Genomic DNA, 23,996 nt, shown 5'->3' on the forward strand with positions numbered 1-23,996 from the left:
TCTCTCTGTGAGGTCATCACCTCCCCACCACCTTTGACCAATAGTCTGAGGTCCTGCAAAAGGCCTTTGTGATGTCACTGCCACACCCCTCCCTTGCTATGCTAATATCCTGCCCCGGCCAGGCACTTTGGAGGTTTGAGCTACTCCCTGTGGATCACCCCACTCAAGGAGCGTTCGTTCTAGGAAGCAAGCCAGTAGTTTTGGATCATCTGCAAATTTTGTCACCTCACTGTTCAGCAGATCATTTATTAATATGTTGACTAGTCCTGGTCCCAGTACAGACACCACTAGATACCTGTTTCCATCCTGAAAACTGACCATTTAGTCCTACCCTTTGTTTCCTATCTTTTAACCAGTTATTGATCCACATGAGGACCTTCCGGAGGTGAAGGTAAGCCGGTATGTTACGGTATGGGGTACTGGCAAGAGCCAGTACGCTGTGCCAGCCCGGCCCATCTTCCCCAGGCTGGTGATTTAAAGGGTCCATGGCTCCCTGCTGCGGTCGGAGCCCCGGGCCCTTTAAATCACCTCCCAAGCCCCGCTGCCAGAGCCCCGGGGAGCAAATCACTGCAGTGGATGCTGCTGTCTCCCGCTCTGCGAACACAGAGCAGGGGTGGCAGAAGCTTCCTTACAGTGGGGGGGCACTGTTATCCGAACTGTGGCACCACCATGACACTCCTTCCTTAAGGACCCCCACTCACACCACCCCTCCCCTCGAGGCTACACCCACAGAATGCCTCTTCCCCAAGACTGCACCCTTCCCCCCCTCCATCATTTGTCCTAACAGCCAGCAAAGAGTGGTGGGGCCATGGCCCTCTAACCCCCCTGTTCCAGCACCCCTGACACAGAGCTAAGCAGGCAGCAGTGTGTGCGTGTATGTGTGTGTGTGTGACAGAGAGTGCTGTGCTGTGCTGAGCTGAGCCAGTGCGAGAAGGGAGGCTGATGTCGGGGCTGTCCCCTGCCTCAGGACTGGTTGCTTCCAGCAGCTGTCTGAACTTAGAGACAGTGTGCCGACACACTCACTCTTCTGCAACACACACACTGTCTCTCCTCCCCACACACACATGCTCTCTACCCCTCCACGCACATTGCAGTTGAAAAGAAGCTGGCGATCTAGTAGGATGCCCACGGAACAATGGGATAGAAAATTGTATCATGTGATGCTGTACCAGCCCGTGAGGCATTGCAAACCCTTCCCAAAGCACCCTGCAGCCAGTTGCACAGTGGGATAGCTACCCACAGTGCACTGCTCTCTGTGGCCATCCAAGAGATGCCAGCATGGATATGCACAGGATGGACATGCAACAGCTGTTCAATTAAAACACTTTATCTAAAGCCACATTACTCTTTCATGTAGATATAGCTTGAGAGTGAGACAAGACCCCGTTCCATTGAAATTAAAGGACCACAACTTCCTCTGTAGTTAGCAGGACTTGAATCTGCACAGGGAGACCCCAATGGATTTCTAGTCCATTGCCTTAACCACTTGCTTGATGTGTTGCTGTCACTGCCCTCTTGTTCTGCTCTCACTGAGTGATCAATTCCAGTAGTTTCCTCAGACCAGCTTCCACAACACGCACACTGCTGTGCCATTGTGTAAGTGTGTCCATGGCTGAACAGCAAGAATTCCTGCTCATTTCCCTTCTGGCTGGAGCATGAGGAGAGTGTGCTCGTGGTTAATGACGTTGCTGTAGCTTGTCCATTTCCTGCCTTGATCATTCAGACAGTCCCCTTCCCGTCATATCCCCAGGGCTTTGCCAGGGGGTTGGTGGCTCCTTTCTTTCCTCACCCTGGAGTAAACTCAGGTTTTTATTCCATCCTTGATGTTTCAAGGAATAACAACAGATGACCAAAGAAAGAGGTGGACAGGTTGGGTCTCAGGGGAGGGGCAGAGAGGTGTGGGCGGTGGGCAGGTCAGGCTAGGGGAGGGGGCAGAGAGATGTGGGAGGTGGGCAAGGCAGGTCTAAGAGAAGGGGTCAGAGAGGTACAAGCAGTGGGCAGGGCAGGTCTCAGGTGAGGGTCAGAGAGGTGCAAGTGGTGGGCAGGGCTAGTCTCAGGGGAGGGGGCAGAGAGGTGTGAGCAATGGGCAGGGTGGGTCTCAGGGGAGGGGGCAGAGAGGTGTGGGCAGTGCAGGTCTCAGGGGAGGGGGCAGAGAGGTGTGGGCAGGGCAGGTCTCAGGGGAGGGGGCAGAGAGGTATGGGCAATGAGCAGGGTGAGTCTCAGGGGAGGGGGCAGAGAGGTGTGGGCAGTGTTGGTCTCAGGGGAGGGGGCAGAGAGGTGTGGGCAATGGGCAGGGTGAGTCTCAGGGGAGGAGGCAGAGAGGTGTGGGCAGTGCGGGTCTCAGGGGAGGGGGCAGAGAGGTGTGGGCAATGAGCAGGGTGAGTCTCAGGGGAGGGGGCAGAGAGGTGTGGGCAATAGGCAGGGTGAGTCTCAGGGGAGGGGGCAGAGAGATGTGGGCAATGAGCAGGGTGAGTCTCAGGGGAGGAGGCAGAGAGGTGTGGGCAGTGTTGGTCTCAGGGGAGGGGGCAGAGAGGTGTGGGCAATGGGAAGGGTGAGTCTCAGGGGAGGAGGCAGAGAGGTGTGGGCAGTGCGGGTCTCAGGGGAGGGGGCAGAGAGGTGTGGGCAATGGGCAGGGTGAGTCTCAGGGGAGGAGGCAGAGAGGTGTGGGCAGTGCGGGTCTCAGGGGAGGGGGCAGAGAGGTGTGGGCAGTGCGGGTCTCAGGGGAGGGGGCAGAGAGGTGTGGGCAATGGGCAGGGTGAGTCTCAGGGGAGGGGGCAGAGAGGTGTGGGCAGCAGGCAGACCTTGGGGTAGAGGGTGGAAAGGCGCGAGGAGGCCTAGGGGGAGGAGAGGAGCGAGCGAAAGGTGGACCAGCAGGCCTCAGCCAAAGAGGAAGAGCAGGGGTGGGAAGTGGCCAAATGGGAGTGAGGGCAGAGCACAGGTGGGGCCTCAGAGGGAGGAGAATGAGTGAAGGGGGTGGAGTGGGGGACAGCACCATGGTCTGGGCAGGGCTGCCCACAGGATTCAGCGGGCCTGGGGCAAAACAATTTTGGGGCCCCTTCCATAAAAAAAAGTTGCAATACCATAGAATACAATATTCTCATGGGGGCCCCTGCAGGGCCTGGGGCAAATTGCCCCACCAGCCACCCTCTGGGCGGCCCTGCCCTCAGCCTCTTCTTGTAACTCCTCTGTCCCCTAATCATTTTTGTTGCCCTCCCCTAGACTCTCTCCAATTCGTTTCTGTATTGGGGGGGGGCGCGAAAACTGGATGCAGTGCTCCAGATGTGGCCTCACCAGTGCTGAATGGAGGGGAATAATCACTTCCCTCCATCTGCTTGCAACGCTCCTACTAACCTAGCCCAATATGACCAGTTCCCCATATTGAATGCAGACACAGCAATATTTGATAAATTGGTTCCTGTCCATTCAGGAGGTTATTTCCCACCTATTTATAAATAATGAAGATGCTCTAAGTGGAGGGGAGAGAGCTGTTCTGTCCGTGCAGTTAATCCATCTGCCCGAGAGGTGGTAGCTATGTCACTGGGGGAAGCTATGCTGGTGTATGTGCAAGCTGTGGTGTCTACATGTGTATATAAAGTTTAATCAAACCCCATTTTTAAAACCCCTGTGGTCTGGGAATAGAAAAGCAGCTCTCTGAGGCAGAGCCTGTCCTTCAAAATCCTTAAGATCACTGACTTGCCTTTGTAAATGTCATGGGGGTATAGCTCAGTGGTAGAGTGTTTGACTGTAGATCAAGTGGTCCTTGGTTCAAATCCAAATGCTCCTTTACAAGCCTGTTTTTTCAATAAGTGATTCCATTTCCAGTATGTTCAGGAGCTCCACTAAATGGGGGACCCTGAAATGAGTAAACACACTCAATATTTTCCTGTGCAAATGAATAAAAACCTAGCAAACATGTCCCTCTGCTGAAATCAGTTCCAATCCTCTAAGTGTCTAGGTTTGTTTTCATCAATTAAACAAATGCACAAGAAGACACATTTGCAGGTCCTTGGCCTCCATGGGCTACAATGTGCAGAAGAACAAGAACCACATCAACTTGGGAGGAATGGACTAGTTTCTATTACATTTGGTAAATAAGTTGCCACTGGGACTGAAAACTCTATTGGAGATGGACAGGAGCCTGTTACAAAAATAAAATAACCAAGATTTACCAAACTCCCTGTTACACATTCAAACCTCTCTTTGTGCGCACAGTATCAATTGGGGCTCTGTCAAATGTTAACCTTCCTGTAACACAGATCATTGTTCCTTGTAACTTTCAGATGCTTTCAAATGGCAGCTGTTTACAGGTCATGGGCTGCTAGTTCCTGAGCAGGAGCAGAGTCTCTGTAAGTTTACCAACCATAGAGCTTGTTATGTCTGCATCTAAGTAAGTGCAGAGTTATTTCAATGGCTCCTACGCTGATATCTCCTACCCCTTCTGGCTGGTTAATTGCACTATTTGGAACCTGCTCCTAAAATTGCCCCCTTTCTGAGAGTGTCAAAACTGCCCAAGGAAACCCCATTGGGTTTCAAGGGCAGTGCAGGCAAGGAGGTGATGGGACAGCATGGGGTCTTAGAGCTTCTCTTTCATCGGGTCAGAGGGTGCTATTAGCATGACTGTGGGGTTCTATTCCTGGCTATGGGACAAAAGGGGGTGTGTAGTGGATTAGAGGTGGGGGCTTAGAAGTCAAAGAGAAAACATCTCCCTTTTCAGCTTCAATGCTCATTGAACAAGAACATGGCTTCTCAGGTTTCAGAAGAGCAGTTCTGTTAGTCTGTTTCCTCAAAAAGAACAGGAGTATGTGTGGCACCCTAGAGACTAACAAATTTCTTAGATTCTGTTGCCATCATGTGGCCATTTCATTTCACTTCTTATTATTAAAAGGCTTGAGTACTTCACACAGAAACATTATTTCCTTGGGAAAGACGGAGAAGTGGAAGCTGCATTGATTTAATCCTCTGAAAATTAAATAAGGATTAAAATTTTCCCCAGACAGCTCAGTCCCAACCGTTCTCCCTCACTGCTGCCAGTAAAGCTCAGTTCTGTCCCATGGCCCCAAGAACTGCTGGGTGGAAGTCCTGGGTCTGATGTGCAGTAAGAAAGAAAAAAAAAGATAATGGATGTACCCTATCTCCTAGAACTGGAAGGAACCATTGAATCCAGCCCTTTCCTTCATTGGCCAAACTAGACAGTCTCTACGTAAAAGAATAAATGGACACAAATCAGATGTCAAGAATTATAACATTCAAAAGCCAGTCGGAGAACACTTCAATCTCCCTGGTTACTCGATTACAAACCTAAAAGTCGCAATATTACAACAAAAAAACTTCAAAAACAGACTCCAACAAGAGACAGCTAAATTGGAATTAATTTGCAGACTGGACGCCATTAAATTAGGCTTGAATAAAGAGTGGGAGTGGATGGGTCATTACACAAAGTAAAACTATTTCCCCATGTTTATTTGCCCCCTACTGTTACTCACACCTTCCTGTCAACTGTTGGAAATGGACCATCCTATCAGTGCAAAAAGGATTTTTTCTCCTGCTGATAATAGTTCACCTTAACTGATCACTCTTTTTATAGTGTGTATGGCAACATCCATTTTTTCCTGCACCTTAACTGATCATTCTTTTTATAGTGTGTATGACAACATCCATTTTTTCATGTTCTCTGTGTGTGTGTATATATATCCCTTCCTACTGTATTTTGCACTGCATGCATCCAATGAAGTGGGTTTTAGCCCAGGAAAGCTTATGCTCAAATAAATTTGTTCATTTTCTAAGGTGCTACAAGTACTCTTCCTTCTTTTTCCAGATAAATTAATGGAGGTTAAGTCCATGAATGGCTATTAGCCAGGATGGGTAAGGAATGGGATCCCTAGCCTCTGTTTGTCAGAGGGTGGTGATGGATGCCAGGAGAGAGATCACTTGATCATTACCTGTTAGGTTCAGTTCCTCTGGAGCACCTGGCATTGGCCACTGTTGGCAGATAGGATGTGGGGTTGGATGGACCTTTGGTCTGACCCAGTATGGCCATTCTTATGTTCTTATGAAGGGAGGGGCAGAACCCTGAGACAGAGTTTCTGTAGTGTAGTGGTTATCATATTTGCCTAACCTGCAGAAGGTCTCTGGTTCAAAACCAGGCAGAAACATGAGGGCTTAATTTTCCCAGCTCCTACTGGCCTGTCCCTGCTGTTGTAGGAGCAGCAGTGATTTCTATGCTCAAAAGGTCTGTTATACTTCCCCTGCTCCCACTTTTGTCTCCTCTCCCTCTCTGAATGCCAGTGAAGTGGCTTTTTCCCTCTCGCTCCCTCCTGGACTGCTCGAGGGATGAATGTTCTGGTTGAAGAGCAGAAGAGCTTCCAGGTAGACAAGGTGTCTGGGACTCTAATTAGGCAGCACTCACACACCCAGAGCATGGACACTGCCCAAGGTGGAGTGTGACCAACCAGATGCTGCCAAGTCATCTCTAGTTGCAGAACGTTAGGTGCAGGTTCTTAAAAGGAGAAGGGGCCATGTGCTCACAAGAGCACTCACAAGCTTGTACCTCCAGTGAATGCCCTTTGCCCAGACCATCTGGCCAGTGGTTCTCTGCATTGTATTTCATTGTGCCTCAGGAAGACTTACCTTCATCGCACTGTCCATAGCTGCGCTGTGGGACACTTACCTTGTAGAATCCTGACTTCTCCAATGCTGTGCCTGTCGTGGGAGCATGAGTATGTAAGTGTGAGTGTGAAACTCCCCCTCTCTTCTTCTTTTGAGCCTAGCTGTCAGTATAATAACCTGGTTGCTTTCTGCCAAACTCTGGTGGGTCATTAGTCCTCCCTACACTCACTAGCTGGCCGAATTTTGGGTAACACCTGCAATAAACTCAACCCCAGCAGGATAGTGGGTGGTGAAATGAGCTGAGAAAAAGCCTTAGCTTCAGTATCTCCCATATGGTCCATGCTGGAGCTCTTTTTTGATTCTGGGACTGCATGGTCACCTGTGCTGATCGACGCTCCACATTGGGCAAACAGGAAATGAAATTGAAAAGTTCATGGGGCTTTTCTTGTCTACCTGGCCAGGGCATCCAAGTTCAGATTGCTGTCCAGAGTGGTCACAATGGTGCACTGTGGGATAGTGCCCGGAGGCCAATACTGTTGAATTGCAGCCACACTAACCCTAATCCAACATGGCAATACCAATTTCAGCGCTACTCCCCTCGTCGGGGAGGAGTACAGATATTGGTATTAAGAGCCCTTTATATCAATATAAAGGGCTTTGTTGTGTAGATGGATGCAAGGTTAATGTGATTTAATGCTGCTAAATTCAATATAAACTCGTAGTGTTGACCAGGCCAGTGAGAGAAGCAGGTTTCCCCTATTGTTTCTTGCACTTGTTTTCTTCACTAGCTTTTCCTCTGCACCAAGTTACTTTTGTCCCTTGTGAGCCTGGCTAGCTCAGTTGGTAGGGCATCAGGCTTTTAATCTGAGGGTCCAGGGTTCAAGTCCCTGGTCAGGTGATAAACTACTCACTAAGGTCTTATAGTGTCTTTTGGGAGTCCTCTTTGTTACTTTTTCTCTTCAGGATTTTCCCTTTCCTCAGAAGGGCCTTTTTCTGTGTGGGTTTGAAGGGGCAACTTCCTGACTCTGTCCTTGCAGCCTGGAAGAATGAAGGCCTCTGGGCATATAGCATGTTCCTTCCCTTCACACACACACACACACATACAAACACAGAATATCCCTAAGGAATTACAATCATCTGCTGCCTTCCCCTGTACTGCTGGATCCCCAAACGAGGATGCTCTTCAGCCTAAACCCATGTCCCCTCTTTTCCCAGTGCCTCTCAATCCCAATCCTCAGTCCCTCCTATGCACACTGCTCCTCACTCCCAACCAGACCCTACTCCTCTTCCCCCTTGTCCTCCTCCTCTCCCCTACCCACAGCCTCCTCAATCCCAACCCACAGGCCCCTCCTCCTCACACTGCTCCTCAATCCCAACCCACAGCCCCCTCCTATTCCCAGTGCCCCTCAATCCCAACCCACAGCTCCCTCCTTCCCTCCAGCAGCAGGTGCTTCAGACCCCCCTCAGGAAGATTTTTGTGCAAGGTTTCATGTATGAGTCTGCATGTGGATTTTACAGTATGTTGGAAATATGTTGGGTTGCTTGCCAAAATGATCACTTTTGCCTGGTGTTGGATTCCCAGTCTCCTCGTTATTGGGGCAGGAGAAATAAAGGGTTGTTATCCTTGTTGTGTGAATTGAGGGCAGCCCAACTGTGCTTGGCAGACCCCGATTGAGGGACTCGCTCTCAATTTAATAGTACTTGCTAGGCAGTGGACAGGGGTTCCAAAGCCAAGTGGGCTGGGGCCTGGGTCCTAATACTAAAATTTAGCTGTTAGACCAACTTTAGGATAGGGTGGCCGTGGAGGGATGAGTTAGTCCCTAGACAACACAGTGAGTGTGGTGCCTTCTTATTTTCCCCGTTTTCCACCCAGGATGGCAGGTGAACTGTACAGAGGCACTTCTGGGTTTACACTGACTAAGGACAACAGCTGTGAGTAGGGTGCAGAGAGGGGATGGCTCATGTTAAAGGACTTTTGGTTGCTGGACTTATGAAACGTAGGGAGAAGGACACTGCCCAGCTTATTTGTGGGTGGGTCTTTTCCTCATGGTTTATGTTTATGTGTTGGGGCTGCTGACATGACCTCTGCTAACCCTGGGCTTACGTTGCAATGTAGACATACCCTGAGAGGGCATCTATATTGTGACAAAATCCCTGTGGCCTCTCTGGCCTGGATGATCTGATTTAGATTCCTGGGGCTCAGACTGGAGCCTAGACTCGGAGACCCTCATCCCTCGTGGGGTCTCGGAGGCTGGACTCAAGCCTAAGTGTCTACACTGTAATTTTATAACCCTGCAGCACAAGCCCCACAAGCCTCAATCAGCTGACCCAGTGTTTGAGAATAGTGACTTGGGTGTGTTAATGGCAGTGCAGACATACTGCTAGGATATGTCCACACTGCAATGAAACACCCAGGGCTGCCCCATGCAAGCTCAGGCTCCCAGGGCTTGGGCTGTGGGATGGTAAATTTCCAGTGTAGACATCTTGGCTCAGGCTGAATACTGGGCTGTGGACCCCACAAGGTTGGGAGGGAGTTTAGCAAGGTAAAATGGCAGTGGAGTATTACCGTGGACTCAATGGCATTTCTTCATTGGTCTGTCTGCTTTGAGGCAGGGACAATAACACGTCCTGCTGCATTCGTTATTTCAAAGGGCGGTTTAGGATTTTCATTCTCACACACGGTGCACGAAGCGGGACTCAATCCTCGGTGGAAACTAAATGAGCTGCTCACAGATTCTAGCAGCCACAATGAGCCATTTGGTGTGAGAGCCCAGACCTGCCCCTGTCCCAGAGGGATGGGGTCATCTGCAAAGAGCTTGGAACACTGACCTATCAGCTCTTAACTCCCAAACTTTCAGTAACTCTATTGTCAGTGCCTGTGAGTGTAATTTAAACCATAAGAACAGCCATACTGGGGTGGACCAAAAGTCCATCTAGCTCTGTGTTTTGTCCTCTGACAGTAGCCAATACCAGGTGCCCCAAGAGTTACTCAACAAGGTATCACTGGGAGTTGAACCGAGGGTCTCCTGTTTACAAAACAGAGGCTTTAACCAGCTAAGCCATGGTAACTTCCTGTGGCTAGAATACACTGTCTACTCACATCTGACTCCCTGCCATCCCCACTGGGGCTTGACAAGCTTTGCATGTGTTTGGATTCTGCAAAGCAGAGGAGCAGGTGAGGTTTTCCTTGCAGGTTGTATGTGTGTGAATCTTTGGCCAGGTCTGCAGTACAAAGTTATTTCAGCATCATTATATTGCTCAGATGTGTGAAAAACACACAACACTCCCTCGGTTGGCAGCTTGTGGCTGGTGTACACGCTGCAATGCCACGTCTGGCGACAAAACTGCCCTGTTTTGGTGACAAAATAAAACCACCTCAACAAGAGGCCTAGATGTGATGAACTAGGAATGTTCTTAATGTTTTCTCTGAGTACTGTGTTGGTGCCTCAGTGTCCCCATGGCAGTTCTTAAGTATCTGGCAGAGCAAAGGGCCAGTGCACGTAAATGCCTGACACTCTGTCTCCTGCAACTGATGGCATGGGCCCCTCCCCTGCAAAGGTGCCAGCTGAAGGTGTTGGAGACAAAGAGATCAGGTGACCTCGTGTCCTGGGAAAGAAGCTGAGCAGAGAGGAGGGGCTGGGAGGGGGGTTGTTAGTCTGGAGCTGGCTGGGGTCGAAGAGTGAAGTGCAGACGTGGGGGGTCTGGTTCACTGCCCCCCAGAATGGACCCGGGTGAGGGGTCCGGTTCGCTGTATCTACAAGCTTTGTTTTAGACCCTGTTCCTGTCATCGAATAAACCTCTGTTTTACTGGCTGGCTGAGAGTCACGTCTGACTGCAAAGTGGGGGTGCAGGACCCTGTGGCTTCCCCAGGACCCCACTGGGGCGGACTCGCTGTGGGAAGCGCACAGAGGGGCAGAGGATGCTGTATGCTCCAAGGAGAGACCCAGGAGGTGAAGGCATGTGAGCTTCTTGCCCTGAACAAGTCTGCTCCAAGGGAGAGGAGGCTCCCCAAAGTCCTGTCTGGCTTGGTGGGGAGCAGTTCCAGAGCATCGCCCGGTGACTCCGTGACACTAGAGCTTTGTGCCGCAAACTTAAAGTGACAAATTGTCAGTGTAAATGCTGCTGGTCATTGTATCACCATAACTGACCTCCACCAGTATCCCATAATGCCTGCCGTGAACTTGCCTGCCCTGCATTCCTGCTACAGAGGCTGGTCCCCTCCCCTTTCATAGCTCCAGGAAGTTCTAACAGCTGAGCCGCTATTTACACTGGGATTAGGTTGATAGAAATGCATTACCAGCCTAAGTAATGTAATTAGACCAACCTAATTTTGTAGTGTAAACCTGTCCAAAGAATCACACACACACCTTGGGAACAAAACTTCACCTTCTCCTCTGCTTTACAGAAGCCAAACACAAGCAACACTCGTCAGGGCCCAGTGGGACTTGTCAGAGAGTCAGGTGTGGGCAAACACAATGCTTTAAGTAACAGCAGGCACCATGGCTTAGTTGGTTAAAGTACTTGTTTTGTAAACAGGCGATCCTGAGTTCAAGTCCTAGTGGTGCCTTGGGGAGTGGCTTTTGGGGCACCTGGTATTGCCTACTGTAAGAAGACAAGATTCAGAGCTAGATGGACCTATGGTTTAAATTACACTCACAGACACTGATAATAGAGTTACTGAAAGTTTGGGTGTTAAGAGCTGATAGGTCAGTGGTCCAGTCTCCTCAATGCGGTTTAACCATTTCCACCTGCTAAACTCCCTCCCAACCTCTATAAAATTACAGTGCAGACATATGGACTTGAGCCCAACCGCTGAGGCCCCACGAGGGGCGAGAGTTTCTGAACCCAGGCTTCAGTGTGAACACAAATGTCTGCACCACAGTTTTTAGCCTCTCAGCTTTAGCTCCATGAGCCCAAGTCAGATGACCCAAGCCAGCCCTGCTGCCTTCTTTATCCCAGGAGGGATGAACTCTAAGGGTATGTCTCCATTGCAATGGAAGCCCAGGTGTGGCACGCTGTGCTCAAAGCAGCACCTGGAAGCCCCATATTCACCACTCTCGTAAAATGATGACATGGTTTGTACAAAGTCTGCCTAGTGAGGTATCATTTCAAAAGTCTTGATCTTTTGAACATTAATATCTTGTTGGATTGTGTGTGCTCGCATTGGTTGAGAAGTTATGAAATTTTGCTTTGTGTGCGTTACTGAGATACGTTATGAGGTTGAGAAATGCCCACCACCAGCCTTTCAGGTGTGACAAGGGAGGAGCCAGACTCGCTGCTGGCCCATTGAAGGTATCCACAGTCCCAAGGACTATTCCAGGAACCATGTACAATGCAGGCTTCTATGCGATAGCACAGAGACAACAGACACTGCTTGACTCACATTGTAGCAAAGGAGCTTCCTAGCAAGTTGGAAGAAACTATGAAAGAGAGGAAGAGACATCATGACTTGGCCTCTGTCCCCCACAACTCAGCAGCTGGAAACACAGCTGGAGGACCAAGACTGAACTGATTCAGAAATCAGAAGAGAATAATAACAATAATACTTTCAAATCAAAGTACCCAAACAGACTAGTACTGGTTTTTCAGCCAAAAATTTTCAGTTTGGGGAATTTTGTTTTTTCAATCAGACCTTGCCAAGGGAAGCAGGGAGAAAACGTTTGAGTTGCCTCCTTCAGAACAGCTTGGCCTAGACACTAGCTCTGGTTCACTGCTCTGGCCTTGCTCGGGTTGAGGGTATTTTAATAATTTGGGGAGGTCCCAGGGTTTGGGGGAGATGATAAGGATGTTACCTTTTGAGATAAAAACTAAGAAATACAGCACTAGAGAATTTTTTTTTAAGAAAACTGGGAATTAGACATTTTATTTAAAGCAAGGGAGTTCTGAGTTGGCTTTTGTTTGCAAGAAGCAACATTGTTTGATCTGTCATTGTACCAAAAGGGGAGATGGTTGTCTACAAAGGAACAGAGAAGGCTAAATACATCTGATGAGGATGGGATTTGAACCCATGCATGCAGAAGACAATGGATTAGCAGCTCATCACCTTAACCACTCAGCCACCTCACCTGAGCTGTCAAAAAAGAGACAGGTGGAGAAATCTAAGGTCAGCAGAGATAGGGACAATAAGGAGTTTTTAAATACTAAGTGGAAGCAGGGGCTGAATGAGCTCCCCCCTCACATCTAGAGAGGAGCTGGGGGAAAGACTTCAGGAACAGACCGTGTTTGCACAGACACACCTACTCTGCCTAGGTATGCAGCATGATGGGGCCACTTTCCCAAAATGACCAGTTGTGGCTGGTGGTGGTTACAAATCACTTTAGGATTGAATGGAATGAAATGTTATTATCCTTCCTGTATGAGTGAAGGGCAGCAAAACATACCTAGTCTGTCCTGATGGAGGGGTGGGTGGGTGAGGAATAGCTTTTATTGGACTTTGTAGAAATGATTGAGAACATAACCCTAAAACAGTGGTCCCCAAACATTTCACACTGTGCCCTCTTATCCATGGCTGTGGACCCTTGGAAGCCACAGTCAAGAACCGAGGCTGGGAGTGGGGCTGTGGCTTGCTGGGGAGAGGGGTGCAGACAGGTAAGGGGGTCAAAGCCAAGCGGGAAGCCAGAGCCACAGGCTAAGAGTGGGGTTTGGGGAAGAGCTGAGACAGAGTGAGGCTGAATGGTGCTATCTCCATGGGGGCTGGCTCAGGCCCTGAGGCGCCCCCATGAATGCTCCTCTGTGCCTCCTAGGAGTCGTGCCCCACATTTTGGGAACCACTGAACACTACTCACTAAGCAGGGGCCCAGGGAAAGGGAGAACAAGTGCGGGGCCCCTAGGACTGGAACCATGTGAAGGGGCTGCAGAAAAGGGGCAATGGCTGGTGGCACGGGGAGTTAAGGGCACAGGAGGGGGCAGGAGTTGGGGTGAAGGAGGTGCAAGGATTGGGAGTGCAGGGGCTAGCAGTAAAGGGGGAGTGGGGATCATTCAGGGGCAAGGGGGAAGTGCCAAAGTACAAGTTTTGCCCAGGGCACCATTTTCGCTAATGCTGGTCTGAGCAAACAATTGGAAATGACCCATAATGAGACCAGAACCATAGTGTAGAAAAGCCCCTTTGTTAAGTAGTTGTGGCTGAGTGCTTAGGGAGATGGGTTTAAAAACAACAGGCATCTTTCTGTGGAGGTTTGATTCTTGCCTGCTAGGCAAGGTTGGTGTGTGATGGCTGTATTTTCAGTGTCTGATTACCCATAGTGCCACAGGGAGCCAAGTCTAGACATATTCAGAGGCTCTATGCCAGGGTTTCTCAAACTTCTTTTCACTACAACCCCCTTCTGCCAAAAAAAACTTACTACATGGCCCTGGAAAGAGGGACCAAGCCCCTCCACACTGAGCAGAGGCAGAGGAGGCAAAGTCTGAGCCCTGCCCCATTGGGGGAGGGTGAAAACCAGAGCTTGAGAGATTCAGCCCTGGGTGGTGGGGCTCAGACTTCTAGCTTCAGCCCCAGGCACCAACAAGTCTAATGCCAGCCCTGGCAACCCCATTAAAATAGGGTCACATCCCACTTTGGAGTCCTGACCCACAGTTTGAGAATCACTGCTCTATGCTGAGGGGAGGGAGTTTTCCTGTGGGTGTAGTTGATTCACTTCCCCAAGAGTTGGCAGCTATGTCAGTGGGAGAAGCTATATCGGTGGGTGTGCAAGTTGTGGTGTTTACCACATTTAAGAAGTTTAATCAAACCCCATTTTTAAAATCATCTGTGGTCTGGGAATGGCAAAGGACGTCGATGAATCAGGGTTTGTCAAAGTCCTGGAGATCATGATTCTGTACACCTGTTATCATGGGGATATAGCTCAGTGGTAGAGTGCTTGATTACAGTTTATGTGGTCCTCAGTTCAAACCCCCCTGTTCTCTTAAAACTTTCTTTCTTTTTTTAAAAAAGGAAAACATTTTCATTTCCATTCTCCATTATGTTCAGGAGCTCCACTATACGGGGGGGCTTGATATGAATGTAAACATTCAACATTTCACTGTCCAAATGCATAAAAACCTAGCGAAGCTGTCCATCAGCTGAAATCAGTTCCAGTCCTCTAAGTGTGTAGTTTATGTTTTCATCAATTAAACAAAGGTATCATATGAATGTGCATTTGCATATCCCTCTTCCCCAGGAGCTATGTTGTGCAGAAGAACAAGAACCACATCCAGTTGGCGTTCAGGATTCTGATGAGCAAAGAGCCAACAAATGTTCTGAGGGCTGGAGAAAAATGCCTTCTAGTGAGCTATTGAATGAGCTCAACCTGTTTAGCTTATCAAAAGAAGATTGAAAGGTGACTTCATTGAAGTGTTGAAGGGCCTTAATGGAGAGAAAAGATTGGGTATAAGAGGGCTCTTTAGTCTAGCAGAGAAAGTCATAACAAGACCCAATGGCTGGAAGGTGAAAAGAGACAAATTCATACTACAAATAAGACACTAATATGCAAGAGCGAGGATGATTCACCACAGGAACAAGCTACCAAGGAAAGTGGTAGATTTGCCATCTCCTGATGTCATTTAATGAAAACTAGATGCCTTTGTGAAATGTGTTTGCCCCAAAAGTAGCTATTGTGTCATACAGGAGGCCTGCGCATGCAGGGGGTCAGATTAGATGCTCTAATGGTCTCTTCTGGCCATAAAGTTGACTAATTTCTGAAAAACTGAGTGTAGCGCTGGGAGCAGCATCTGATGTGTTACTGTCTAGCCAGCTTGCTTCCTAGAACGAACGCTCCTTGAGTGGGGTGATCCACAGGGAGTAGCTCAAACCTCCAAAGTGCCTGGCCCGGGGCAGGACATTAGCACAGCAAGGGAGGGATGTGGCAGTGACATCACAAAGACCTTTTGCAGGATCTCAGACTATTGGTCAAAGGTGGTGGGGACCTCACAGAAAGATGCAACATCAGCCAGGCAGGACAGGGGCGAAGGGCCGGGGAAACCTCAGAGACCCCTGTGGCTTTGCTTCACCAAGTCTCCTTCTCCAGGTCTCTCTCTGAGGACTGAGAGAGTATTCAGGTTCATGGACGTGAGCACCAGGAGGAACCTCTTTTGAGTTTTCTCCTTCCCTTTTTGTGATTTTACTAGAAAACAGCCGTCCCTGTTTAGAAGGTAAGAGCCTCCTCGAGGTTTGAAAGCTGTTCAGTCTGATCCATCTGGTGACAGTTGAAATCTAGGCATGAAAAATACAAGTTTAAGGAGGCAGAATTTTATTCCGCACCTGGGATTTTGTCCCTTAGAATCACTGGGGACATTAGGGTTTGTCTTTTGTGTTTCACTTTTTCCTCCATCCATCCCTCCCTCCTTTCTCTTTGTCTCTTTCTTCTTTTGTCCTTTCACCTGTTCCCCTCCCAACACCAGGATCGGTGTGTGTGTTGCGGGGGAGTGCTCGGCAGCACACACCGTGGGAGGTCCACCCAGAAATGTGGAGCTGAAATAGTGCTCGGGCAGTGATCCCCACTGGTGACTTGGGCCATCCTTTGGGCTCTCTGGTGAAAACCCTCGGCCTCCTGTTCTCAGTCTCTACCCTGATTGGCTGAGCAGGGGGTTATTGACAGGGAGGATACTCAGGTCCTTGTTGCTCTCTTTGAAGACCAAGGAAATAAGTCAGAACCAGTTATATGTTTGATGAATTCTGCTGCTTCGGTGCATTAATAGTCTCTGAACAGTTCATGATTCTCTCTAACATTGCAGTTCTCCTCAAATACTTGCTGAATAATTACTGTGCAGTGTTGGTCTGCAGCTCATTTGAGAACAGTTCAAGTCAGTCAATGTTTGCAATTCAAGATCTGATGGTTAGTTTGAAAATCAGGGCTCTTGGGTTCTATTCCCAACTCTGCCACTGGCTGGCTGTGTGACCTAAAACAAGTCAATTCTCCTTTCTCAGCCTTAGCTTCTCCCTCTTTCAAGTAAGGATAATAATGATCCGCTCCTACCTACCTCACGGTGGGTGGAGGATGGGGATCCATTGGAGGGTGTCACTAGGGGTAGTGCATAATATGAGGTGTCCTATCACCTTTACTCAGAGCAAATTATGACATAATAGACTAGATGAAATAGTCTCTTTTATTTGTATTTTTTTATTTTGAAATTGTTAAGAGCAGCAACTACTTAGCTCAGAGTGAAGCATCTTATCTCATGTTTGTAATCTAAGTGTCTCCTCTTTGTGTGCAACGAGGCAATTTAACACACTCTGACAAACAGGAGATGCTTTTGTTTTGCAACAAAATATTTTTGAAAAGAACTTTCATCCCATTTATTTTGATTTCGAGAAAGAAAGTGGTTTAGTCTGAATGGAATTTTCTGACAGAAACTGTTTCAATTAAATTTCTCCACCATCTCAATTCCTGAGCTCTATCCCTGCCTCTGGGGAGTGGGGGTTTCCTGGTTGTAAGAACAGGAGTCAAGACCGGTGGCTTCTCTTTCTGGCTCTGCCACCGCCTTGCTGTGTAGGCCCTTGGGTAGGTCACTTCCCTTCTCTGGACCTCAGGCTCCTCCCCATCTGTCCAATGGGAACAGGGACAGTTCTCGAACTCTGGGCAGTCCTTAGCCTGGGTGAGATAAGGGGCGTTAAAACCCTCTGTGACAGAGAAAGGGGATTTTCACGGTGTTTAGCACCAAGGAATTCTAAAGTTTGCTAAAATGTCTAGTCTATGGAAACAAGAAATGATTGGGGCAAAACTTTTTAACCACTGCCTTTTTTAAAGCCCATTCATGGATGTGTGTCCCTATCTCTCAGGTACCTGGGGTTCTTTGCCAGGAGGAGAGAAGAGGTTCCTGCCTCTATTTTTGTGGCCTTAAACCAGGTGTTGTGCTCCAGTTCTCATCTGAGATCCCTGAAGAAGAACATCTTCCCACCCTTCAACAAGACAGGACCTATCGTTAAAAGGGAACAAAGAGAACTCTGAGACTTACTAGCTCGCCTCACTTCCATAGCTGGAGAGATACTGGAGTACATTCTTAAACTATCAGTTTGTCAGCAGCATCAACAGGATAGTTTGGTTCTTAGGACTAGTGAGCATGGATTTGTCAAGAACAAATCATTCCAAACCAATCCTCTTTCCTTCTTCGGCAGGGTTCCGGGCCTAGTGAAGGTGGGTAAACAGTAGATGGGATCTAGCTCGGTGTTACTAAGGCTTTTGACACAGTCCCGTAGGACAGTCTCACAAGCAAACCAGGGAAATGTGGTCTAGATGCAATCAGTGTGATGTGGGTGCAGAGCTGGTTGAAAGCCCAGACTCCAAGAGCCCTTCTCCATGTCTGGCTGTCCAACAGAAAGGGTGTACCTGTTGGGTCTGGCAGGGATCAGTCCGGGGTCTGGTACTATTCAATATTTTTTCATTAGTGCTTTGGAAAATGGAGTGGAGAGCATGCTTCTAAAATTTGCAAATGACACCAAGCACTTTGGAGCACAGGATTGGAATTCAAAATGCCCTTAACAAACTGGAGAATTGCTCTTCTTGAGCCAAACTCCATGGCTGGGCCCCTCTCTCTAGACTGAGATGAAGTGAAACCCCAGAGCCAAACACTCCTCCTCCTGGGCAGTGCGCTCTGCCCTTGAATGGTCAGATGCTGATTAGCACTGTCAGAGCAGCGTTGTCTGGGAGATTCTCCCAGCACTTTTCAATAGCGGGAAAGTATGAAATCCCATCAATGGAACTCAGGAGTCCTGAATCCCAGTCCCCTGGTCCAGTGTCTCCAGCGGATCACACTCCCTCTCATAGGCAGGAGGAGTGGCCATGAGGGCCTGCTTGTAATTTCCTGCTGTGGGAGGGAGTGTGCAGCAGTGGTTAGCAAAGGGGCCTGGAAAGAAGGACTGCTGGGTCCCATCCATACTTCTGACACTTGGTGTCACCCTAAGTCAGTAGCTTCCCCTCCCCAGGCTTGTTTCTCATCAGTAGGGTTGGGGGTGCAGTCCCAACAGCCCAGGGGGATTGGGAGGCTCCAGGAAGGTGTGTAAAGTGCTGGGATTTCAGGATCCCGGAGGCACTGTCACCCCTGCACTAGGGTGATGTTCTGCACCCCCTGCTGCTGGCCAAGTTTCTCCTTTCCCTGGCAATAAGACAGACTCTTGTTTTCACAGCCAGCCGATTACTTAGTGTCATCACTCTGTCTGCTGGCTGGGCAGGGTAACTCCTCAGGTCACCACCCAGCTCTCCAGCCTGTCTTGGGCTTGAAGAGTGAGGAGAAGGGCGAGGGATGACATTGAACATCCTCCATCCATCGCTTCATCACCAAAGCAAGTGAGTGGCATTAGGGTTCCTCGGTGGCATCCCCTGTCTGTCTGGGGAGAGGCAGAAAGAGGGGAGAGAATCTCTCCCAAAGGAGATTGGATTTGCGAACAGCCCCCAGGAGCCCCTCACTCTCAGACTGGGGAGGGGCTTCTCCAGAGCCGTCTCCAAATGTTTGGCAAGATCCCAGCAATGGGGCTCCCAACCCTTCCCTTGTGGGAGACTGTTCCCCAGGCTGAGAGACTCTGAGCTGGGCCGGACCCGGGGAGCTGCTGAGCATGGAAATCAATGGGAAACGAAGGGGCCCTGGCCTTGCTATGTCTAGGGACTTTGAAGTGGGGAATGGTTTCCCAGGAGAAGTCTGGACTTCTGGGTTCTGTTCCTTCTCTAGCCTGGGTGGGGAATGGGGGGGAGGAAGTGTGAGTGTGTCCTGGGCTGGCAGGATGGAGCTGCTTGTCCAAAGTGACCAGTGGTCTTTGTGACTGACCCCAGTGCTCGAAAAGGACGAGACTCCCCGGTTCTTGCAGCCCCAGGGATCACGAGGGGGAAGGTTGAGGCGGAGCAGATCATGCAATGAACTCCTGCCAGTGTGTGTAGCTTGCACTCCCTGCACCACTGTGGGAGGGGAGGAGCTGCTCTGGCTGGGGCAGGGATGGGGAGAGACCAAACAGGCTGGTTAGTGAGAGGCTGCCTCGACCCCAGACTCACATCTGCTCACCGCTCGGTTCCAGGATGGCCAGGCGCCTGAAGATGTTCAGGAAGAAGGCTCTGCAGGCGGCCCCAGAGCCTGTGGAAAGCAGCTGCCATCTTCCCCAGGAGCCGAGCAGCCCAACCGTCCCCAGTGGCGGGGAAGGAGCTTGCGGCCGGGCCAGGAGGTGGAAGTGCCCAGCCTTCTGGAAGAGGAAACCTGCTCCCGGTGCAGGCGCCGAGGTGGGAGAGGCACCGTCAAGGCCAAAATGGAGCTGGGCCAGGATGCAGCTGGGCAAGCAGGACCCAGCCCTGGTGCAGAACCGGGCAGGGTGGTTCTGGGGCTTGTTGTGTGGGCAGCAGCAGCCCCAGGAGCCCAGCCCCGATTTCCAGCAGGAGGCATCGCCCTGCCCGGTCAGTGGGGACCTTCCAGCCTTCCCAGGGTAGGAGGTGGAGGATCCCTCTCCCAGCCCCAGCAGCTCGGCCCGCTTCCTGTGGAACAACAGCAGCGCCTGGAATTTGGACAGCAGCGAGGCCGACAGACGCTTCTGCTTTATTCCAGGTGAGGAGCCTGGCTGGGCTCGGAGGGGTAAGGAAGGGGCTATGAACACTCCGGGCCCAGGCCCTCGAGCAGTGCTATGGGGGTGGATCCCCAGCTCAGGTGTCTAGCCTGAGCCACTGAACCCCACTGACACTAGATGCTGCCACTTTATTCCTTGATGTGCCATTGGGTTGGGGGGGAGTGTGGGAGGCACCTCCCAGGGAGTCCAGGATTGTGGGTGGAGGGGTCTCTTTGCTATGGACTTCTGAAGGAGTTGGGGGCTGATGACACTGAGGCTACTTGGAATCAAATACATTTGAGATACAAGTACATAGCCCATATTCATAACTTCAAATACAAAAATGGTACACACATACAGCCAGCATAATTATAACCAGCAAATCATAACCTTGTCATAGACACCTCACACGACAACCTTTGCACAATATTTGCTGCACATATATAACAGTGGTGGCAACAAAGATCCCTACGGTCCCAGTTTATATTAATAACATCACAGAAGGCTATAGAGAAGTGGGAGAGAGGTGTCTTCCAGCTGGCATGTCTCGTCCGTTTCTCCCTTACCACTTGGGCCGAGGTGGGAAGGGAGCGAAACGTCCCCGGCTGAAGGTTTTGTACTCGGCCTTGAAGATTAAGCCCGACCCCCTGGCATGGCTAGGTCGGGGTTGTCCTGGGCTCTGGGGGCAGAGGGCTGAGCTGGGAGAAGGGGCAGATGAGGGGATTTTGTCTCTGATAGATAAGGGCTTTGTCAGGAGGAAGCTGTAGGTCACATGCTGGGGGTGTTAGTGAGATTTGAGCTGAGGTAGCAGCAGCAGGGAAGCAGTGTGTGCGGGGGGTGGGGGATTCACTTGGTAAAAATAAAACTCCCAAGCCGCTCTCTTTGCTGGAGCAAAAGCCTCTCATTTATCTCCTCAACTCCCCTCCATGAAAATCTCCACCCCTCCCCTGGTGCTGAGAGACCCTCTTTACTCCCATGGAGATTTGTAATTGTTCTAACTCTTCCTTGGATTTGTCCAAATAGTTTTCCCAGAAAAATGATCAAGGACATTTCAAATGAGAAAAACAAACGAAACCAGAGAAACTCCCACCACACACAGTTTGGGTCTGAATTTTTCTACTGAAATTTGGAGATAATAAAACTCCTTCCTCTGTTGGCCAGAAACCAAAGCTAGACCTCCCCTGCTGTAGCTGTGACTTCTGCTACCAAACCACCAATGTGCTGTCTCCTCTTGTGAGACATTTCTCTGCACAATACTGCTGCTAATCCAGTTATTGACTCCAGGAAACATTTTCCTTAGCTTGGTTCCGTGTCTCACTGGTTTCTATAGCAAAAGTCAGTCCCTGGCCCTGTGGTCCAGACATCCTCATTCACATCAGGCTTCAAGTTGAGAATCATTTCCCATTCCCACTCTGTGGGAGGGGAGACTTTTAAACGTGCTCTCTGTGCGACTGCACATGGCTAAGCAAAGAGAACAAACTCAAATCCCCCGCTGTGCTCTGGGAGCCAGGTTTGCGGTGGGAATTCTGTAGTTCAGATGACTTCACACCTGGTCATTGTGATTCTTTACCAGTTTCTCTGGCATTGGGGCACCTTTATGCTTCAGCTGTGATGGCTGAGTGGTTAAGGTGTTGGAGTTGAAATCCCATAGGGTTCCTCTGCGCAGGTTCAAATCCTGCTCACAGTAAGGCCTGTGTTTTAGCCAGTATCTTATCCGGGTAATTCCCTGTGTACAACCCCCTGAGTCACTCTCAAGTCTCTCCCCACCCCAAGTAAATCCTCTTCTGCTCCTTTCATAGAGATGCCTGGGACACCACCTCCCACTGTGTCCCTGAGGTGTCAGGCAAACTCTCAGCACCTGAAGCCTCTGCCACTCACCTAGTGCCCCATAGATCAGCCATAACCCTGGTTCTGCTCCTCTCTCTAGTGTGTGAAAGGAGCCAAGTCAGTGACTCCATGGGATTTGTCCCGGACCCCTCTAGGGCCGGCCCTGAAGGGAAGCACTGACTATCACAGTGACAATACAACTGACCAGCATTGCGGGGGAGGCTGAGGGAGATCCACACTCATCAGGTCTCTTCTCTCCCCCAAGGTGAGCCAGACACTGCTCTCTCCTGACTCTCACTCTAGCAGCTGGACACTAAGGAGCCATTTCCCCACAGCAAGTTCATTGAGTGCCCCTGTGGTGCTGGGGGGCGCCTGGCGCTGCTGCTGGCTGTGGGGCTGGCAGGGGGTTGATGTCTGCACAGACTCTCAGCTGCCAGGCCGGAGGGGACACTTGGGATCTTACCAGACTGTCTCATTGAAGACGGGGGGTTGAAAGACCAATACAGATGCTCTCCAGAGCACGGAGCAACATCCGCCCATGCAGCCAGGCAATGAGCATTTCTCACAGCCTGGAGCCAAGGGTGAGGTGGCAGCTACTGTTCCAGCTCCTGGGGGACAGGCCCTGTCAGCTAACAGACACTTCTTACTCACCACAGCTAAGGGCGCCGGGTTCCTCCAGTGGGGGTGTGAAGCAGCCATTCTTTTCCTGTCCTTTTTGTTTGCAACTGCTGACAAAAACATCCCAGACAGAGAAGCAACAGGCCAAAATACTGTCATGCAACTGGCAAAGTAGCTCAGTTGGGAGAGTGTTAGACTGAAGATCTAAAGGTCCCTGGTTCAATCCTGGGCTTTGGCAGGCCCTGTCATCATCCTTTGTGCAGAGATGGCTTGCCCTCTGGGAGCACAGCAGTGCCTCCACCCAAGGTGAGTTCCTGACCTTGGGACCTGCAGTAGGAAAACACAGAAGGGGCTTACTGCCCCTAGTTGGCCCATCTGACCTTTAATGATGAGAGCTGTCTTTCCCAACATGGTGGGAAGAAAGTGAGGCAGGGCAGCCTCAGGAATGGTGCCAGAGGGCTGCTAAGCAGGGGTTGGGGATGAAAACTCCTCTGTGCAGCTGAGCAAGAGCAGTATCAAGGAAGAGGCATCTGTAAAAGTGACCCCACACACCTCTCCTCCTCTGGGCAGCTGGTGCTGACAGCTCCAAGGGAAGGCTTAAGAGCAACTGAGGGCAGGACCATATCTAGGTGTGGCCTTCAGACAGGCACAAAAACACCCAGCCAGGCTGCTCCCTGCCATGCCAAACACCCACTGAAGGTCACCAGCATGCAGGGCAGCTGCTGATGCTCTGTGGATAACATCAGAAGTGGGTAGGAAAGCAGGGCCCAGGTCCAGCCCCCATGGTGGGGCCTCTGACTGGTCCCACTCAAGGTGCTCACTTTTGCTGTGGGCCAGGAGATTTTACCCCAAGAGGCTTTTCCCAAGCTGGCACGAAGCAGAGAAACACCCAGGCTCCCAAGATGCGATGTAGCAAGTACCCTCCAGCACAGGGACAGGTGCACACGCTAGCCCAGGCAGCCGCCCACTTTCTTTGGTAAGTCAGGAAGGGCAAAGGCTAGACTGGAAGCACCTGGGTCTCATGTCCCAGCCTTTGTGACACCCAACCCCCAACTCCTTCCCAGGGCTCTAGCTCTAGCTGAAGCCAGAGCATTGGCCTGAGCAGCCAAGAAGAGGTTCCAGCCGTGAAGGGAGCAGGACGTTCAGCACAATGGTAAAACTGCAGAAACACAACCACCAAGGGACTCAAACCTTCTGATCCACACTCAGACGCCTTATCCATTAGGCCACATGATAACATAAGGAAAGACCCTCCAAGCACTTCTTTGGAAAAGGCAGACACTGTGTTTCTCAGGTCATCTACTGAGGGGGGCTGAGACTCTCTGGACACAAGAAGCAGAGTTCCCAGCGACACGTGAGACTTAATTCTAGGGAGCCAGGTGCAGGGCTTTGGAAGGGAGGCTCAGGCATGGGGGATTGGGGTGCAGTGGACGAACCGGCTGTCTAGGTGTGG

General features: G+C 50.3%; 5 non-coding genes across 5 annotated transcripts; all 5 read left to right on the forward strand.

Moving 5' to 3' along the window:
- Positions 1-3,712: 3,712 nt before the first annotated feature.
- On the forward strand, positions 3,713-3,784 carry TRNAY-GUA (transfer RNA tyrosine (anticodon GUA)). The gene has a single exon. It is a non-coding gene; the product is annotated as a tRNA-Tyr (tRNA).
- A 3,647-nt stretch (positions 3,785-7,431) lies between these two features.
- On the forward strand, positions 7,432-7,504 carry TRNAK-UUU (transfer RNA lysine (anticodon UUU)). Its single transcript has one exon. It is a non-coding gene; the product is annotated as a tRNA-Lys (tRNA).
- A 3,595-nt stretch (positions 7,505-11,099) lies between these two features.
- On the forward strand, positions 11,100-11,173 carry TRNAT-UGU (transfer RNA threonine (anticodon UGU)). Its single transcript has one exon. It is a non-coding gene; the product is annotated as a tRNA-Thr (tRNA).
- Positions 11,174-21,703: 10,530 nt separating this feature from the next.
- Positions 21,704-21,785, forward strand: TRNAS-UGA (transfer RNA serine (anticodon UGA)). Its single transcript has one exon. It is a non-coding gene; the product is annotated as a tRNA-Ser (tRNA).
- Positions 21,786-22,708: 923 nt separating this feature from the next.
- Positions 22,709-22,781, forward strand: TRNAF-GAA (transfer RNA phenylalanine (anticodon GAA)). The gene has a single exon. It is a non-coding gene; the product is annotated as a tRNA-Phe (tRNA).
- The last annotated feature ends 1,215 nt before the right edge of the window (positions 22,782-23,996 follow it).

Source organism: Gopherus flavomarginatus, chromosome 11, assembly GCF_025201925.1.
Source record: "Gopherus flavomarginatus isolate rGopFla2 chromosome 11, rGopFla2.mat.asm, whole genome shotgun sequence".
NCBI classification, from domain to species: domain Eukaryota; kingdom Metazoa; phylum Chordata; order Testudines; family Testudinidae; genus Gopherus; species Gopherus flavomarginatus.